The sequence below is a fragment of the Chiloscyllium plagiosum genome, chromosome 33, assembly GCF_004010195.1.
Source record: "Chiloscyllium plagiosum isolate BGI_BamShark_2017 chromosome 33, ASM401019v2, whole genome shotgun sequence".
Taxonomy (NCBI): Eukaryota; Metazoa; Chordata; class Chondrichthyes; order Orectolobiformes; family Hemiscylliidae; genus Chiloscyllium; species Chiloscyllium plagiosum.
In genome coordinates, this window is record NC_057742.1 from 21,861,844 (window position 1) to 21,880,534 (window position 18,691).

At 40.3% G+C, this 18,691-nt stretch overlaps 1 protein-coding gene and 1 non-coding gene across 3 annotated transcripts in view; one reads left to right on the forward strand and one right to left on the reverse strand.

Annotated features, from left to right (window-relative positions):
- Positions 1-18,691, reverse strand: part of LOC122539933 (integrin alpha-3-like) — a 163,972-nt gene that overhangs the window by 97,042 nt on the left and 48,239 nt on the right. The window lies entirely within an intron of this gene.
- On the forward strand, positions 4,008-4,081 carry trnav-uac. The gene has a single exon. It is a non-coding gene; the product is annotated as a tRNA-Val (tRNA).

Consider the following 18,691-nt stretch of genomic DNA (forward strand, 5'->3'; position numbering starts at 1 on the left):
TGCACAGAATGTGCTTTTGAGGTACCCCAGACAGCAAGTCAACGGGAAAGCCTGTGAATTGATGAGAATGTCTATTCTGGGTCCAATAGCCTCACCTTTAAAATTCTTGGAAAATGTTACACCCTCATTGAATGAGATTGGAGATTGGCTTTTCAACAATATGCCAACTTCACAATTACTGCCCAAGAAACTCACTAACCTTGAAAAGATAGATTTATGTTTGCAGAATGTCAGAATTCTCAATGATAAAAATATTTTAAGTTGATTTTAATTTCCATGTTCTTTGAATCATAGTCATTCATTTTGCTGTCTGCAAATTTAAGTTGGATGTGAAGAATATTCGATGCTTTTAAAATACGCTGAATGCAAATGCTTGAATGTGATTAGCTCCTCACCTACTTACCACTGCATGCCCCTTTTCTTAGAGTAAGAGTTTCATGGAGATATACAACACGAAAATAGACTCTTCAGTCCAACTCATCCATGCTGACCAGATATCCCAAATTAATCTAGTCCTATTTGCTAGTACTTGGCCCATATCCCTCTAAACCCTTCCTATTCATATACCTATCCAGATGCCTCATTTCCTCTGGCAGCTCATTCTGTACACGCACCACCCTCTGCATGTTCTCTCTCTCTCTCTTTCTTACAGACCATGTAGTCTCTACCTTTGTCTCTTTTCCTCCTTTCTAATGTGCCACTGTTCTGAGCTTTTTCCCCCAAAGTTCCAAAACAATGCAACAGCTTGTAAAACAGTAATTACTGCTCCTGGAATTCAAGGAAATCAGGCCCAACAGCTAAAATACCTCAAAAATCCAGCAACTTTTACAGCCACAATTTTATCCTGTCCTCCATCTTGGATTACCCAGAATCTTCTGGATTTATGTCTATTCTGTTGGCAGAGAGGGGTTAGCCAAACTTCAGAAATCACTCGAGTTTCAAGATCCTGTGATTTCTATGGGCAGTTATCTTCAAAGGACAGCAGTGACACTATTTCTTCATTACTCACTGTAAAATCCAGGCTAAGGGATTTCAGGGCAGTTTAAAACATATTGGGTGAATAATAAAATGTTAACGAGCAAAACTTTTTGTGAATATGCCCACAGACAGATGGGCACAATCTCCGGAATTTACTCAAGTCACTGGCATCTATGAAGGAAATTGTTCTGGAGTTTATCCAACCCAGACTTTTTCCCACAATTTGAATAAAATTTATTTTAGGAGATGTTAACTAAAATATTTCACAATAGGGTAATCTGTTAGATCCTTTATTTTTGGCTGCATTCCATCCACCTCTGAATACAAATGGCCTATGACCCTGTCTTCTTTCCTTACCAGGGTGTTATTTTACATTAGCTGTGCTTTTCTTTCTAGCCGATTGCAGTGCTCATGCAAATGTTAATGCACATTTTTCAGTTTCTATGGGCTGCATCTCACTGGATTTTTTTTTGTCTAAGTGTCACGCTCATCGAATTTCACATAGGTTTTCCCTCTGTGAGGCCTAGTGAGTTTTCACATGGCATCTTAACAAATGTGCCTCATTAACTATCTACCTTGCCCCCAAGGTGCTGTTCACATCCAATTCTAGCCCCACTCTACAATTTACCCTACCCGGAAGAACTGGCCTCTCACCAGATATCCCTCAATAGACTGGCATCCTGGGCACTGTGCCATATTTAAAAGGTTACTGTGCACCCAGTTGAGCACTGCCATTCCAAAGCTGCTTCATGTCAGACCAATTTTCAGCAATGTCAGCCAAGGGGAAACTGGCTCTTTATTTCTCTGACAAGGATCATGAGGTCTAGTGGAAGGACAGGTAGAGGAGGAGAAGCTACCAGACTCTGCCAGAGCCAGGCCACTCAAACTCCTATAAGATTCTACCCTTGATACCAGAAACCAAAGCACTTCAACCTCACAATAAATCCAGGTTTTGCCAAAACAACAATCAAGTGTCTACTTCCCACTTGAAAGAAGAAACAAAAAGTGGAATTAGCACAAAAGGCAACTCCTACAGATGCTAAAAATCTAAAATAAAAGCTGGAAACACTCAGTAGGTCAGGCAACTTCCATGGAGAAAATCTTAACACTCCAGTGTTTCTCACCCAGATGTTGCCTGACCTGTTGAGTTGTTTCAGCTGTTTTTGTTCATAGCGGAATTATCAAATTCAACCCTATGTCAGCCAAAGCAGCAAACTGCAAATGACTTTTAAGTTTATCCGAGCTTGAATTTAAAAGGCATTAACACTAAAGTACAAGCCGTTTGAGGATGTTATGGTTTGAAACTTCAAAATTGAATGCAATGAATAAGCTGAGCCCATTAAGTTATGTAAAGAAAATGTCAACAGACCAGGACTAGAAAAATAATGGTGAAAGAGAGAAAGATACATTGGAGGCTGGGGTAAGAAAATCAGACAGTAAGTAAAGAAATGGCAGCAAAAATAGCGACCTGGTGGCTCAATGGTTAGAACTGCTGCCTCACAGTGCCAGAGACCTGGGTTCGATTCCAGTCTTGGGTGACTGTCTTTGTGAAGTTTGCACATTCTCCCTCTGTCTGGGTGTTTCGGTTTCCTTCCACAGTCCAAAGATGTGTACTCTAGCCAAGTTAAATTGCCCATCGTGTGCAGGCTAGGAGTGTTAGCTGTGGAAAATGTAGGGTTACAGGGACAGGATAGGACAGTGTGGGATGCTCTTTTGGAGGGTCGGTGTGGACTTGGTTGGCTGAATGGCCTGCTTCCTCACTGTAGGGATTCAATGAGCAAATTGAGTCAAGAGAAGTAAGTTATAAATCAATACTCGAGCATTTACAAAAAATTACCTTCTATAAGTCAAAGAATACAAAACCCTCAGAATGTAAATATAATTCTACTGAAAGATTGAGTTATTTTGTTGTATAACTAACTGAGCCTATCTCTTTAAGATTATAAAGTCAAATTGCTGTTAAGAAGTCACATCCTGAGCTTAGTTATAAAGCCAAGAATGGTCTGGGGTTACTTAGAGGGTAATTGCTTTTCTGTAGATTGGAAGCTAGTTTAAATCCTTGGCTATTCTTCAAGGTCACAGAAACCTACTGGAACTACTTGGCTACTTCTTTTACATTTATACAAACCTGAGCAGGTGTAACACTTGAAGTATGATGATCAGCTTCAAAATAGAGAATGAAAAATAAATGTTAACCGTCGAGCATCTGACTTGTGCAGTGGGTTGGCAGTATTGTCCTGAAGCTGCCAAATGGGAGACATACTGTCTGGGGCTGGCATAATAATGAACAACTTGCTGAACAATCTAACCAGCAGTTCAGCATTTCAAAACTCCTTTTGCATGCTAAAAGGGTCTTGAGCCAAAGAGAAAGATTTGTTTTGAGATCTGCAGCCTCTGGATCACCTATTTAAATGGGATGTTGAGCCACTTACAAGCCAAATTTTAAAAAGTCTACACCTTGTGGTTGAAATTTTAGCAACTGCAGCTATGCCAACATCAGACTATAAGACCATAAGACATATGTGTGGAAGTAAGGCCATTTGGCCCATCGAGTACATTCTGCCATTTAATCATGGCTGATGGGCATTTCAACTCCACTTACCCGCAACTCTCCCTGTAGTCCTTAATTCCTTGAGAGATCAAGAATTTATCAATCTCTGCCTTGAAGACATTTAACGTCCCGGCCTCCACTGCACTCTGTGGCAATGAATTCAACAAGCCCACCACTCTCTGGCAGAAAAAATGCCCCCTCTAATTCTAAGGCTGTGCCCATGGATCCTAGTCTCCTCACCTAAGGGAAACAACATCACTCCCAGATCCCTTTGTACTTCGGCTTTCTGAATTTTCTCACCGTTTAGAAAATAGTCCATGCCTGTATTCCTTTTTCCAAAGTGCAAAACCTCACACTTGCTCACTTTCAGTTTATTCAACCATTTCCTGGACCACTCTCCTAAACTGTCTAAATCTTTCTGCAAACAAATATCCTGAATTCGCACAACTGCAGAGAAACATTATAAAAATATAATGTGGGTTCCAAAGTGTAGTGGTTATCACGTCTGCTTTACATGCAGAAGGTCCTGGGTTCAAGCCCTAGTGGGGGCCATTACGTTAAAAAAGGGTGGCACCAGAAACCTGCACATTCTCCTTGTGTCTGCGTGGGTTTCCTCCAGGTGCTCTGGTTTCCTCCCACAATCCAAAAATGTGTAGGTTTGCTGAATTGGCCATGCTGAATTGCCTGTAGTGTTAGGTGAAGGGGTAAATGTAGGGGAACGGGTCTGGGTGGGTTGTGCTTCGGCGGGTCGGTGTGGACTTGTTGGGCCGAAGGACCTGTTTCTACACTGTAGGCAATCTAATCTAATCTAAAAAAAATAGTAGGACTGGTTATGCATGAGGTGTTGACATTCATGTGAACACAGGCATGACTGTTGCAAGAAAAGCAAGAAACATTTGATTATGATGTGAATTTATGATTTCAGAAACTGGCAAGGTCATTGGTGAGCTTGATGCTGAGCAACTGGACCACTGTAGATCACTCAGAGCAAGATAGTGTAAAATGATCAAAGTGCATTTCTATCATCTTCAGAATGGTGCATACCAACGTATGAGGTAATCCATCAGTCACAGATTTAATACATACAAATGGAGCACGGCTGCTCTTCTCTCCATGAGAGTAATGAATTGCGGCTGCTGCAACGCTGTCACTGAACCTTAATTTCTTTCCTGATCTATGCTCGAGGTAATAAAAACAGGATGCCGGAGATTTCCTTTACAGAGAGTGTATTCTAAGACACAGGGCGGAAATGACCTTTTCTCCAAAATGCAGATTTATAAATGACCCACTGTCTCCATCACAGGGTTTATTAACAGCAGAATGACTGAAATGAAGCTAGTCACCTGCAAGTGGTATTGGAAGCCTCCCAAGCAAACTGATTTCAAAAGTACAAAATTGGTCAGAAATTTATAAGCAAAATGTGGAGAAGAAAAATGAACCAGTAAAACAGAGCTGGAGAAACACCCTTCCCCTGATTGTAAACCAATGGTACAGAATCTAAGAAACAAGAACTACATCAGGAACAAGGATGTTGAATTTTAAAGGTTTCATGCATATTTTGTATTTGGATCAACTTACCAATTTTGAAGAATGGAACATTCTGTAAGTTTACACCCAAGTTTACACCCTACACTACCCTAAAAACATCCTGATTCTAAATATATCACCCACTAACATTACATTACAGTGTGGAAACAGGCCCTTCGGCCCAACAAGTCCACACCGACCCGCCGAAGCGCAACCCACCCATACCCCTATATTTACCCCTTACCTAACACTACGGGCAATTTAGCATGGCCAATTCACCTGACCTGGACATCTTTGGACTGTGGGAGGAAACCGGAGCACCCGGAGGAAACCCACGCAGACACGGGGAGAACGTGCAAACTCCACACAGCCAGTCACCTGAGGCGGGAATTGAACCCAGGTCTCAGGCGCTGTGAGGCAGCAGTACTAACCACTATGCCACCGTGCCGCCCACACGGTTTCTATATAATACAGTATAAAATGAAATGTTGTGTTTAAAGGTAATGGGAATATATATTTCAATCAAGAATAAGAGGTGATTGAAGCGTAAAGATACTGAACAGTCTTGGCAACGTGAACATGCAAAAGATGTCTTTCTTGTGGTGAGTGCAGAATTAGGGAGCACTGCTTAAAAATTAGGGGTGGCCCTTTACTGTCAAAATTCTTTTGCTGAGGGTTGTGTGACTTTGGAACAAGTTGTATTAATGTGTGTCTTCATATATATTTGGAACATAACACAACCAATAACATTAGATCACAATGATTCTTTAGGTCGCCAATGTGCATTCAGTCCCCAGCTCAGATTGGACATCAATATTGCTGCTGCATTTGGCAATGAGAGCGATGGGACTCATATGATCACATACTATTTTATAGCTTTTGGAAACAAAGACTATTTGCAAGCATTCTGGAGCTGGTGAGATAAGGGGGAGCAATGAGGGAAACCAAAACTCTAGCCTTTGACTGGCTATTGTTTTAAAAAATGTTTTTCTAAGAAACAGGACTGAATGATCCCTGAACCTCAGTTTGACACACAATTGAGCCATACGTCTCCTGTCAAATGCTCCAAAGTCTTTTGTACAGTAGATGAGACAAAATGGTTTGATTTCAAAGCTTTGTGTCCAGTTGTTTTATGTTGCTTTGAAAAGTCAGCAAAGCCTCAGCAGTAAAAAGATGACACTTAACAAAATCATGTAACAAGAAAATGGTTTAAAATTCCTTGAGCGTGTCAGCTGTACTTCAGTGATGCCACTCACGTTAAGAACAGCATGTGGGTTCATGCGGGTGGCACGGTGGCACAGTGGTTAGCACTGCTGCCTCACAGAGCCAGAGACCCGGGTTCAATTCCCGACTCAGGCCACTGACTGTGTGGAGTTTGCACATTCTCCCCCCGTGTCTGCGTGGGTTTCCTCCGGGTGCTCCAGTTTCCTCCCACAGTCCAAAGATGTACAGGTCAGGTGAATTGGCCATGCTAAATTGCCCGTAGTGTTAGGTAAAGGGGTAAATGTAGGGGAATGGGTGGGTTGCGCTTCGGCGGGTCGGTGTGGACTTGTTGGGCTGAAGGGCCTATTTCCACACTGTAAGTAATCTAATCTAATCATGCCGGTTTCCAGAGATTTGCACACATAATCTAGGCTGACGTTTTAGGTCTAAAGATGATCTTTGGATGAGATATTAGATAGAGGCTCTGTGGACTTCTGAAAGTTAACACAAAAATTCATTTGGATTTTTTTCTGTATTCTTCCATGAGATGTGAGCATCAGTGACAAGACCAACACTTACTGCCCATCCTCAACTGCCCTTGAACTGACTGGGTTAGGATAGCAGAATTCCCTAATGGGTGGATAGGTTGGTCTTCGCCTCTCCTGCCCCACCATTCAATTATGGAGTGGTCAGGACAGGCCAGTGGGGAATCCAAGAACTTTATGGGACCCTCCCTCATCCCAACTACCCAAAAGTAACCAAAGATGGTTTTAAGTTTCAGCCCTTTGCAACAATCTGAGTGTGTGGGAGGCATCGTATAAATACAAGATTTTCTTCCCTGTTTTATTGTAACTGGATATCCTCTCAAATGAGTAAGATGAAAAGAACAGTAAGATGCAAGTTAATTATTTTATTTATCTTCAACAGAGATGTTGGGCATTAGTCAAGAATGGTGAAGGAGTGAAAGAGCAGTGTGGCTTGAAGAGTACATCAGAAACCTATCTCACAATAGCATTTGTTATTGGAAATAAATTGCGCTGCAAGTCATATACAAGATGCATGCTAACAAACAGTGTGATCAGTCCAGCAGGATTTATAATGGGCATGAGTAATTCAGTTTTGTATGTTGTTTCTTACATTAATAGTTCTACAGATTGCATTTTCTCCATTTACAACCCTCCAGTACTGCTGCCAAGATTTAATTTTTGGAAAACAGTCAGGTTAAATGCAGTTTGCTGGGGTTTATTATTCAATTCTTTTGAAGCAGTTTCCCAATACCCACGGATCCTTCTGGAATGAAAACCAACACTGGAAACACAACTTTGAATTTATTTTGACCCTTATCCACACAAGAGATTAAAATATTTTAAGACATCATCAGTGCTAAATAAAAGTATGAATCTATTGTGAATATTGGCAGACTGCAGTTATTGTCAGCTCTGAAGTTGGTGTCATGCCAGAAAGGCAAGCAATTGTTGCTAATTGCCTCCACTAACACAAGGTGCAGCTAAACACATGGAGCTGACAAAGTATATTAAAGACAATTCTGGAATTTAAAATAGACAAGCACAGGAAAGGGACACCCTATGCTCAAAATTCAAAAACCACAGGGCAGGTGGGTGAACCTTGTGGTTCACCCCTTGTGGTGGTATATAAATGCAAGTGTTACTGAATAAAATTTGAAACTGACCCATGTAAAGATATAAGCACAGTTTGGTCAAAAGAGTGTTGTAAAAGGAAGAAGAGAGAAGAAGATCTTTGGAGGGGGGGGGGGGGGGAAGGAAGTCCAGATTTTAGCACATTGGGGGACTGTAACCATGGCCACTGGTGCAGTGATCAAAAGCAGGATTGCTCCAGAGATCAGTTTTGCCATGGCATAGAGATCTTAGACAAGCAGGGGCCTGGAGGAAATTCAAGATATTGTGGGGGGATTTGAAAACATGGAATGAAAACAGAGATGAGAGTGCAATCCACCCAGAATGCACGTTCAACTTGATGCATTTAGGATCTTCACCACAATAAGGAACGGTTTGCTGTACACTCCCAGATGCAAGGCCATTCCTTGGCAATAAATATCATAAGTACAGGATGGAGGAGCCAGAAATGGCTTGGTTTTTGATGCTTGTACACTAAGCAGCTGAAGTTCCAAAATTGTCTCTACGTAGTTCTGAATGGCGTGTTTTCTTTCACAGACTGACATAAATGCCCTTAACCTGTTGACCAGCTCCTGGCTGTTGACAGGTCAGCGGTACTTAATAACCACCAGCTCTGCAGGTGCAGTTGTTTTAGTGCTGATGTGGCTGCTGTGGAAACAAGACCTCAATATAAATGAATCAGTTCCTACAGCAACAGGAGCTGTAGATTGCAGAACTGCTTCAGGAAATTATTCTGCAATATAAATGAAACATTAATCTTCCCGCTGTGCAGAGGAACATTCGGTCACCTTATAGAGCTGAGAAGAGATTTCCAACAAAGAGAAGGCATGTGTGTGCGTGACACAAAGAACTAAATGGCAAGATGTCCTGGAGATCCAATTACCAGGTGATATATTGAAAGATCAGATTAAAGATTACATTTAAGGGGATGTTCACACGGGAAATTCTTCCAGCCTAAGAACAAATTTCAATCTCAGAACTGGCACTTTTCAGATTTTTAAACAATTGATGATGACTATGTCTGTCACAAAAATAAAGTGGCCCAGCACGCTTTACCTAAATTACCATTCACAATTCCATTTTGATAGGAATTTCATTTTCTAGCTTATTATCTCATTTTCACCCAAGGTTATCTCCGAATAAAACTAGAAAAGCCTAAATGATTCAGGACATGTTCTTTATGCTAATTTTGCTTCATTGCCACACAATCTCAAGAAAAGTGGAATTTTTACTTGGAGCAAAAATATTCCTGTGATTTCTCTGTACTTGGTACTCAACATTTCAAGTCAATGGCAGTGGTGAAATAAAACTAGGTGCCATCTGCATATCTACTGTCAAAACTACACTAGTGGACATCATCACTCACATAAAAAAATTTGGTAGGACTTAAGACAGAACAGAATGATGACTGGAATTATGGGAGCAGGAATCTTTACAGGACAGAGGAATCAATCTGATTCATCATGCATGATCTGATTCTTTGAAAGAACTTTCCAACTTCCTTTGTCTTGTAAACACCTTCCCCCTGCCTAGGCATATATCCAATTCCCTCTTGAGTAGTATGATTGCTTTCATTAACCACGACCGGATCGTGCAGTTCAATTATGCAGGCTAGATTAGAACAGGCAGGAGAGCAACCTAGCACGGTACCACAGAGAAAAGGCAATGCTGGATAATAATGCAACAAACCAAATGAAATATTGCAAAACAGATTGAACTGGACCATGTCATATGGAAGCTGAAAATGTGTTGCTGGAAAAGCACAGCAGGTCAGGCAGCATCCAAGGAACAGGAGAATCGATGTTTCGGGCATAAGCCCTTCTTCAGGAATTATGCCCGAAACGTCGATTCTCCTGTTCCTTGGATGCTGCCTGACCTGCTGCGCTTTTCCAGCAACACATTTTCAGCTCTGATCTCCAGCATTTGCAGCCCTCACTTTCTCTCATGTCACATGGAATGCAATGACTTTGACTTGGACAGATTCAGTGCTGTGGCAAAGACAGAAACCAGACTGAAGAACTTCAAAGAAACAACTGGCATGCATTTTCTCCCATCGGTAGTTGAAAATGGAGTGGTATCTGCTGGCAGCAAAAGGTTTGACGATACAACTTATAACAAGTTAGGTGATTGCAACGATTCTGAGGGTCACTGGGCACAAAATGTTAACTTTGCTTTCACTCCACAGGCCTGCTGAGTTTCTCCAGTGATTTATGCTTTTGTTTCAGACTTCCAACATCCATAGATGTTTGTTTTATTATTACAGAAAGGGAGAGCACTTGTTATCAGCATTAACCCAGAATAGATCACAGAGTGGTGAGGAGGCATCAGCTGTCAAAAGAACTATGGTGGACTTCATGAAGGAATTAGATTGGTGAGCTCCGAGCTACAGTTTGGGGAGGATCTAGGACATATAGCTATTACGACTGGCACAAGTTTGAACAGTTGGAAAAGATTTGGAGGAGGTTGAAACACAAGACTCAATGGACTGAACGTTGGAGGTAAGCAGATGCCCCTCACAAAACATTAGATGTGGGCACAGAGTTGATAGATTTGGTTGGTGTTAGAGGAGTTTGGGATTTTCATTCAATCACCTCCAAAAGCAGATTCTAGAGTTTCTCATCATGAAACTAATTTGAACAATTTTACAGGATGTGTAATGCTATGACACTTCATCACCATCCTCAATGGAGTTTCTATTTGCACTTAATGTACCTTAAGGTTATTTTCAAAGGAAAACATAGGGAGATATATCATTCGTTTAATGACAACATTTTCTAAGTACTATGTTTTTTTTCTCCACATATAAATTTTATGATTCCTTTCATGTTTTATGGGTCTTCCAAAGGATGTTGTAGGCAGAAAGCATCTTTTAATCAATGAGCACAGAAGAAGTTATTATTGGTCAGCTGACAAGAGGATTGAGCAGATAAAAGATAATCAAAAACAGAGTTGCAGGTGTCTGGTTTATCAATGTCATGCTTAGCGTGGCTCTCACTGCAACTGTTTGCTAACCGCAGCATCTATAAGTGCGATGTCATTCATATTGTCAGACAACATCGTCATAATCGATTGTTACACAGCAACCACTGCGGCACACTGTGCATAAAAAAGCTCACCTCTCAGGCCAGTGGGAAAGAAAGAAACACAACATGTCCCATGTTGTTATTCACTGAGGGATCCTAATTCATTATTAGTTTAATCGCTGTTGAAACATAACTGAATGACCTTATTTTTCAGAATTTCACCTATTTGCTGATGCAGTATTGCACAATATGCTTATGCAACTTTCACAGCCACAATCAACAATACAAAACCTGAGCTGGCTGAGTTTTATATGCCTTTTACCTCAAAATCGTTGAGCATGGCCTTCTTTATTTGAAAGAATGCACTTAAATCAGGTCGGTGCATAGGCCATGTTTAATCGAGACAATGGGGTGGGATCGCTCAGCAGCTGAAGATCTGGCAAGTGCTCTACATCACCTTTCAAGAGGGCCTATCAAAGTAAAGGCACTTAAATTGACAGCAGCTGACTTCCATGGGATTAAAGGACCCTTATTGTGGAAATCTTGCACGGGGTGCTGCCAGCCAATCAAGGCTGGGAGCTGTCCAGTGCTCAGCCGTGCTACTGTGGAAGTGGTGGTTACAACTGGTAATTCAGCCACGCAAGGACTAGGTCAGCCAAGGGAGCCAGGCCACCACTTGGTGATAGTGGGATTGCAGTGGTGAAAATGGGGCACAAGGTCTTTTAGTAGATATCAATTGTACACTTTAGGTTTTCAATTGGCCATAGGCAAGGAATATATCCCAGAACCTTAGGAATTGAGGCAGGAAGATGAGGGGGTCTGAACACACCACCCTCAAATCTGATTAAGTGACCTTTGCCCAAACTTGTAACGGTGATGACATTAGATTTCTCCCACCATGCTTTAGTCCATTAAGACCCAGATTCTAACAATTTGTCTCAAACCCTTAGGTTAGCAAAAAGCTCTAAAGCACAGTGCAGCATTAACAATCAAAATATTATCTAGCGTCAATGATGGTAGAAGGCTGGTGAAAAATCATTTGGTTAAAAAGAGACATCTCTTAAAAGAAATAGCTCAAAACAGGCAGAATGGTAGACAGATTGGTGGAGAGAACTCTGCAACTTGGTGTTTAAATGTGTAAAGCACAGCCACCAATGGTGGAAGATCACACAACACCAGGTTATAGTCCAACAGGTTTATTTGGAAGCACTAGCTTTCGGAACGCTGCTCCTTCACCAGGTGATTGCTGCACCTGACAACCACCTAATGAAGAAGCAGCGCTCAGAAAGCTAATGCTTCCAAATAAACCTGTTGGACTATAACCTGGTGTTGTGTGATTTTTAACGACTATAACCTGGTGTTGTGTGATTTTTAACTTTGTACAGCCCAGTCCAACACCGGCGTCTCCAAAACATGACCAACGGTGGAGTAATGCAAAATGGTTTTGCACAGGTGGCACACCTAGAAATGCATCAGGTAAGCACAGCGTCTCAATTAATTCCATAAACCTACACATATTGAATGAAGCGTGTTGCTGTAAGATTACTGCTCTGCACAACTTGTTGATTTCATCCTGCAACACCTTCAGAATGGCCAAAGATCACACTGACGTCACATTACTATATTGGTATATCGGTTACCTTGGATGATGGCAAATTTACCATCTCAAGCAAATCTGTAGAGAAAACCTAAAGCAATCAGAGACCTCAAAACAGATCTTTGCTGGGTTCAACAATGAAAGCTCTCTTGGACAAGAAGGGCAATAAGTATTCTCTCTAGCACACGGGAGCAAATTTGAAGACTTAAAATTCCAGGAAACTGAAGAGTTTTGGCAAATCTTAATTTTCCAGCACAATAAAAACGAACAAGTTAAAACTGGGCTGCAATTTGTTGAGGGATGAAGGAAGCAACTTAGAAACTGAAAACCAAGAATCACCCTGGTGATCAGACTTGCCCCCTTCTGTTACCGTTTTGAAATTTCACTTTCTCATAAGGCTTTCATTTATGCACTCTGTGATCAGTGCATTTTCACACGGGAAAGATTACAAGTATTCCATTAAAAGGTACATTTTTTTTTCAAGAAAGTTATACAAGGTACCTCAGGGGAGGAGGACAGGAGGCTTCTCAAATTCACAGTTGGGATGTTGTCCCATCAGCAGCGTTCCACTGTGGTGGTGAAAGCAGCAATCTGTTATCCTGCCAATTCAATTTCCCACACATATGGTACAAATCACATGCAAACATGATGTACCATGTAATATGTAAACCAGACTCAGTTTAAATTTCTCTTTGTAACCATCAGAAACCAAACTAACTAGTGAAGATTGAAGTGTGGTTTATTTTTAAAAGAAAATGGATGCTTCCAGAGATTCATCTTCCAACGGTCACATTAAGTGCAGCATTCGATTTTCTGAATGACAGCAACAAAATTTAAAAAAAACCTCTTGTAACAGGCTGAGGATACAGCAACATCTCGGCATTGTCAAAGTATTACAGATAGCAGAGAATGAAAATGGTGAATGTTTTCGAAGTAACGAATTTTAATTGCGTTCCTATGATGCCATCTCAATTCAAATGTGAACAATGTCAGTGCAGTTTTACACCCACCTCTGAAGGTGATGTGCAAGAGATACCCAGTGTTGAGCAAAACTTTAAAGAACAGGAAACTTATATAAAACTGACAGATGATTCACTTCCACAGTCTTTCTTCCCTATGCCCTATTGTTGATGAAAGAGAGAAGACTCCCTCAGTAACATGGGAGTGTTAAAATCCCGACTGAGTGGGAATGAGGAGAGGAAAAAAATTTGGAGCTTCTCTTTTTATTAACATCAAACCACTTTTTTAAAGTATCCTTCAAAATTTAACTTTAGATCATAGCTTTCTTTTTAAATCTACATGAAAAGAATCATATGCTTTTACAGGCAAATTCACTTTGCATGAACCTTTCGACACTCAGTGTTCCAAGCTCCATAACAGAAGATAAACAAAATCATTTCACAGTTCATTGTGAGCCCATTTTAATGTTTATTTCTCAATATTTAAGGGATAAGTACATTTACATTATTACAGACAATTTAAGGTGATGGTGGGCAAGTAAAGACTTGGAGTCTATTTAAATTATTTTACAGATTTGGATTACACCCAAAGCAAAATCTTTGCAACTATCAAGTTTCCAAAATGTTGCAATAACTAAAAATAATAAATTGATGTAATTTTTGTCTCCAGCAGGGATTTTATCTGACACAGCAAATCCTACGTTATTCCTCATAACGTACCTAAATAGGTAGGGTTTGCAGGGATATGGGTCAAATACTGGCAAATGGGATGAGATAAATTTAGGATATCTAGTTGGCATGGATGAGTTGGATCAAAGAGTGTGTTTCCTTTCTGTACAAGTTTATGACTCTATAAGGGACTGAATGTGTATATCATGGCATTGAATATCCAACTGAGGTGTATTACAGCAAGTTATTGTAGATAAACGTTACATTCACGGGGAAACTGTAAGCTAGTGGGTTACGTATAGCGACATGTGACCAGCAGGCATGTCTCGCTTCATGTTATCTTGGGATAACATAGATTCTGAGACCTTTGTAAGCTCACATCACATGCTGTGGAATATTGATGATATCATGAGCAAATATCTTACTGGTATTCTTACATGCTTACAATGAGATCTAACATAAAAATCACTTGTTAAAACGGCAAGAGTGGCTGAAATTGGCGGTCAGAACAGATGACCTTTTAAATTATGACAGGCCCTACTGAGGCAAAATTGAAAAGTTTGACAAATCAGCAATTAAACTGGAAAGTCCATATTGCGTCAACAGATACACATCATGCTATCATCAGTTATCACAGACATGTGGATTGATGTAGGACAAAGGAAGCCACTTGAACTATTTTGCTTATTCTTTCTATTTAATTTATACTGTTTAATTTATAACTCATTTATGTACATGCTGTACTCTTTAATTGGAGAATATTATTTTCTTTGAAGAAAATAAGTAGAATCCATATTCACATTTTTCTGCATCGCCCAGTATTCTACCCCATCACTTCATGCTTAGGGTTGCCCACACAATGACCACATTATTAGCGAGCTGGTTTCTTGGTGAAGGAAGGGGAATGAAGTGAATTCAAAAACCCTACAGCAAGTAATATTGTCATGGCAGTGGCATGAAAATGGCTTGCTTACTCAGCTATTTGGCCTGGCACAGTGGGAGAAAGCAAGACAAGGAGGAGAAGGAGGAGGAGACAGGAAATAAAATCAAAATTAAATAAACGTTCATTGTGACATGCAATCAATAAGTCTTCAGATGCAATATTGAATGAGACAAAGGTCGAGTGACATGGCTTCTCTTTTTCTTTTTTAACTTGGAGACAATCTAATTAAGTTTTAAGAAAAGATAAAAATCCATTGTAAAATAGCTAGCTTTCCAAAATAGCCTGACATTTTCTTGGCTTCTCTGAAGCTTTATACACAAAACATGGGGCAAAATCCTGTCAAGGAACTTGTCAGTTGGTGCAGAGCAGATGTGACATCCATGTCTTCTCTTCCTAAGGAGATGCACTGAGCCAGATACCAATCAGCAGTGGTGAGGCCAGCACTTAGCCTTGACGTGGAATAAAGATACCAGAGGTACAAATCCGACTCAATGAGAACTGCCAGACAATCAGGGGCCAGAAATTCTTGCACTCAGCAGCACCTTGGAGGGTGCATTAGCTGCTCGAAAGGATGATCCCCAGATCCCAAGATTGGGAAGGACCCAGGACAAAAGTAAGTGATGTTAGATGGTGGATGGGTGCGGGTGGGGGGCCAGTCAGAAAGTTGGTTTCTCAAGTTCAGAAGCAATGCTGGGGTTTGGAATGATGTTAATGTTGATTTGGAGTATATATTCAACAGTAAAACATCATAGACGGAACTTCCTGCTTCCAGGACTAGCGAACTTTGAAACAGGAAGAGCATTTGAGTAGACAGGATGATGATATACCTAACCCAACTGCATTCTCATCTCTCTAAGTTCTGCATGAAAAGACCACCATGTCTTGGCACTGGTTGAGGTTATTATGTGGGTTATGGGATGTTGGTAGGATTGTTGGAGCTCAGCTCTGTTGACTTAATTATGTCATCATTGTGTAGGCAACCCTAAGCATGGAGCTATATCGTAGAACATTGTGCTACACAGAGAAATGTTAATACAGTTGCAACTTATTTTACCAAAGGTAGTCAGTGCCTGATTGAGTAACTGGATATTGAGCAGATATTGCTTGCTGGAAGCCACATCCTTTCCATTTCTTTGTCCTAGCCCTGTGACCCCCAACTTGTTAGACAAGGGAACAAAAGGTTATTGATTTAGATGAGAATGTGGAATTCAAAACCCAAGTTGATCAGCCAGAACTATCTTGCAGAACAGACTTGGTGCCAAGAGGTCTACTTCTGGTACTAATTCACATAGTCATAACTGTATACTGTCTTTGTTTCCAGCTCCACCTCAAGGATAGTAGCAGGCTCGTCAACATGTCATATCTTGAGGTAGGATTTGAGTTATATAGCCCAAATGTAGTGCAATAAGATCTTGGCTGCAAGTAATATTCAAATTAAAAGTTTATATCCAAATATTGCCTTTTAATATTTAGTGACCGAACCATTCAGATGTGAAAGAATGTCTCTCAACGCATTACTTGCACTCAAAAATTAAGAGTCTAATAATGACCATGAAACAAATGTCGATAATCAGAAAATTCCTTCTGGCTCACTCATGTCTTTTAGGGAAGAAAACTTTATCCTTACCTGGTCTGGCCTACATGTGACTCCAGACCGATGGCAAAATGGTTGATTCTTAACTGCCGTCTGGGCAATTAGGGACGGGCAATGAATGCTGGCCCCTAATTAGTAATGCCTACATTCTTTGAATGAATGAATAAACAAAACACTAAGCTAAACACACACAGAACTAAAGAATTTCTTCCCTTAAGATAACTGATAAAGAAAGAATCTCAAACAAAATGAAAAATTTTAAATACTGACTTCACAACTTGTCTTATGCAATAAAGTGTTTTTTTTATTTCGAAACAGCAACAGTTCCAACCATGGGCTCTCTTGGGGGCCCCACAATCCGTTATCATTCATAACACATGCCAGAGTGGATCAGAGATAAATTCCTTTCTAGGAAAATCAACATAATTAATTTGTCAACCAGTCCACTCTATTTGTCTAAATGTTCAACAGTGTTCTTCAATTTGACAGCGCTCTCACTGTTTTTGATGATCCATTTATCTCAATTTCAAATAGAAATGTGAATTTCTAATACTGGTTGATCACGTTCATTAGTAAATGCATATATGGCCTTACTTAACCACAAGAAATGGAAAATAAATCACGTTGGACAAGCACAGGAAAAGAAACAATTGATTATCATTCTCAGTAAACCCATATATTCTGCATGCCTGCAGAATAGAAGGATTCTGTGCTGACCTCTGATAGTAATTTCATGACCTCAGCTTTTTTTTTAGAAGCAAATCACTACATATAACCAGCAGCCACAGGGCACCAAGTACATCTCATCCCTTTATGTGGGAGCACTGAAGACTGGGTACCTGCTGCAGACAGCTCAATGCAAAACTTTACACAAATATCTGACAAATTAGACAAATAGAACCTTTGAACTGTGTTTTCTCATCATTCAACTAAAACGCTCAGGAGCAAAATGTACAATCATAAGTTAGAAAGTCTCAGCCATGTTCAAATGCTAGTCAGCTTGTCTGTTAAAAAAAAACAAATCAATAGCTATTTACTACAATGCGTACTGAGGGAGTGCTACATTCTCAGAAATGGCTCCCTTCTAATGAGATTAAATTCAGGCCCCTTCTGCCTCTTTCAATGGGATCGAACGAGCGTCAAGAATCTCATGGCTCTGTGAAATAAAGCAGGTAATTCTGCCCTGGTCAATTTACTTCTCTCAAGCAACAATCAAAATACATTAAACAGTCATCCACTTGACTTCTATTTGGGGAATCTTGCAGAATGTGAAATGGCTTCCCTGTTGGCCTACCCAAAAATAGTAACTATGCTTTTCAGAAACAACTATACATGAACCAATATGTGATGCTTCTAATCCATGTGGCATAATTAGACACCAAAACTTTATTCTGCCATCTCCACATTTGCACAAGCATAATGCTAAATGCGAAAAGTTAATTCATCCAAGTAACGTTTGCTCCGATTTCACCTTCCCTCCCTCCCCCATACATTTTCATCGAATCTAAATATAGCTTGGAATCCATTAGAACAGATGATTAACGAAACATTTATTTCATTACTGTTTGTATCAATTCCTGCACACAAAAAGGCTGTCAGGTTTGCTGTCAGAATAATGAAGTACACTTTAAAATGATTAGTTTTTAGTGGAGCACCAGTAAATCCAATAGGGAATACAGGAGAAAGTTATTTATCTTGATGAGGATGTGGATGTGGAATTTGTTACAAAGCAGAGTTGAGGCAAATGGATGTATTTAAAGGGAAAACTACAGAAGCACATGATGGAAAAATAAATAGATACATTTACAGGGTGACAGCTGAGGTCTATTGAGATACATGTAGAGCATAGTGAGTAAGGTTGAATGGCATCCTCCTGGGCTTTGAAAATATATGTAATTTTATTTACATGAAGTCACAACAGTCCAGGAACATGGGGTTGCAATGAACATGAGGGGTGGGATGGTGGCTCAGTAGTTAACACTGCTGCCTCAC